The sequence below is a fragment of the Micromys minutus genome (assembly GCF_963924665.1).
Source record: "Micromys minutus genome assembly, chromosome: 1".
NCBI lineage: Eukaryota > Metazoa > Chordata > Mammalia > Rodentia > Muridae > Micromys > Micromys minutus.
Genome location: NC_137969.1, coordinates 115,084,803 through 115,087,553, shown reverse-complemented (window position 1 = coordinate 115,087,553; position 2,751 = coordinate 115,084,803).

The window sequence follows — 2,751 nt, the reverse complement described above, 5'->3', positions numbered from 1 at the left end:
GGGTGTTCAGAGGAGTGTAGATAACCTGTCAGACTGGAATCTGGTGTATGGGAGAATCCTGGGCTGTGTGGGAGGACCCTGGGGAGACAAACAGGGCCCAATCGTGGCACATCCTATGTTCTTAAAACTAGACGTCGTCCTGGTGGCCCCAGAAGACCTGGAATGCAGATGGAGACAGCAGAGGCAGGAAGGCATTAGTATGGATCTAGGTCATGGTACAGGGTGGATTAGATAAAAGCCCGGTGAGGAGAGGGGACGCCTCAGTGAGAGCCAGTGTGGCCCTACCCAGAGTGGAAACGCAAAAGATGAATCTAGCAAAGATAGTGTCCTTGTTCTACTGAAGACATTCTGATACGATAGAAGGCAGTGTATAATTAAAAATCCAAGGAGGGTGGCTGTTGAGAGGCCGAGGCAGGAGAATCCAAGCATGTTTGAGGCCAGCCTGGGCTACAGCAGGAGACTTTATCTCAAAACAAAACCAAACAAAAACCCCTCAAACAAAACTCCCAACCAAAAGTCAATAAACAAACAAACAAACAAACCTAACTATGACAGTCATGATTAATCCCAGCACTCAGAAGGCACAGACAGATTTCTGAGTTTGAGGCCAGCCTCATCTATATAGTGAGCTCCAGGCTAGCCAGGGACCTCTCAAAATATTAAATAAAAAAGAAATCTAAAGTTTCATTTGGGCTGCAGCTTAGCTTCAGCTTCTGAGCAAGAGTTGGCCTGTGCCTCTGACCTCCCACTGTGAGGATCCCTCTCTCTTGATAAGCTTGCTCTGCAGTGTGGGTGGTGTCTCTCTGGACACGGAGGAGACAGGGAAGAGTCGAAACTCTCACTGGGGTGCTGAGGATTCACTTTGATTTATAAGCTCTCCAGGAGGATACATGAGTGGTATGTATGTGTGCATATATGTACATGTGTATTCACCTGTGCATGTGTATGCACACATATGCATGTGTACACTTTGCATGTCCACATGTAAGTGCATGTATTTGTATTCATGGGCACGTCTGGATATGCTCATTTGCACATGAATTCACATCTGTATGCATACATATATGTATCTGTGTATATGATAAGTATATGTGTGCATATGTGTTTATGCATTTGTGCATGTGTATGCCAATGGCTTCTCCAGATCTTATCTGGAGCTAAACACTGTCTAGCTTCCTGCCAATCCTAATCTCTACTAAGACGGTCTCTTTGAGTTGAGCTCAGTAGGCCTGGATTTGAAAAATATCTCAGCTGTACGTTTGCCCCAGACAGGGCAGCGGTGGAGGCACAGACCCGTTTGAACAAACCTCTTGCCTCGCAGGCAAAGAGCTAATGGCAAAAATGACTATTCAGGTAAGCCTGGGTGTGCCAGCGTTTTAATTTTTTCCATAATGAATTAACACAGGAGTGATGATTACATATCTTGGCGAATGGGGAGAAAATGAAGAAAAGAATTCAAAGAAAGCAAGCAAGTACAGGCGGGAGAGCAGGAGAGGCCTGCGGTGTTTCCGGGGAAGCCCTTGAGTGTACCTGTGGACTGTAGGACTGCAGCAGTGTGTACCGAACCTTTGTGAGGCCCTGGGTTTCATCCTGAGCTCCACAGCTAGTGAGTAAACAAAGGGGAGCAGGAAGGACAGGGAGGGGAAGAAGGCCAGGGAGGACATGCTGGAAGGACACTGAAAGGAAATAATTTAAATGAAGTTTTGACCGTGTATGGTTAGACAGGATGGATTCAGTGTCTTGAAATATGGACAGATGTCTGTGACAGACACCAGTGATATGCAGCTGTTGCTCTGAGCATCAGGACAGCTCCCCACCTCCTCTGCTGTCACCCCCTCCTTCCCCTCTCCAACTGGTACAGTTGTTTGAGGCAGGCTATTACTGTGAATCCAGGCTAGCTTGGGCACAGTCGCCTCCTTCCTGCCCTCGGATGCAGGGATTACAGGCCGCGTCATCCACTCAGCCTGAAAATTCTGTGTTTCGGAAACAAGATTTCTAATAGTCAAATGCAGAAACAACCCCAAACATCTGTTCTCATCTGTGGATAAATAACATTTACTGATCAGTTCCATCTTTAGGCAGTGCCCAAAATGGGCAAATCCACTGACTCAGAAGGCAGATGGAAATGGCTGCCTGGCATAAGAGGGAAAAGGATATGGGACGTTTCTCACTGGGATGATAGACCGAAGTGAGAGGCTGTTGTTGGTATAATGACCGAGAAATGGTAAAAGCTACTGAATTGTAACTTTAGGGTGAAATTTATGTGCAATTGTGCATTCACACACTTTTAAAAAATGCATTTCTGTGACCACAGTGCTCATTTAGAACTTGCTTGCTGTGTTTTTATTTATTGTTCCTTCCTTCAAATGCAATTACAATCACATGTATCAAACCCTCTCACTTTCCTTCAAATCCCTAGCTACCCCTCTCTTATCTCCAAAAGGAAGGGATGTTACCGGTTTTCCATGTATAGTCACAATACTTGCAGATTTTTGGGCACAAATGTACATATTTGAATCTTTTGCACCCCTTTAAAGGAATAGTGACTTACACTTGGTTCTGAACTTTCCTAATCTCCTTCCAGGATGTTCATTACATCCCATAATATACACTACAACCGTATCAACCTTCAGTTGACCCAATAGACACTGATAGTCACCTCAGAAAATCGGCTGTTAAAAGCATGGTCCTAGTGACCTACTTTCTACACACATACACGCGCACACACACACATTAAAAAGAAGGTTAAAG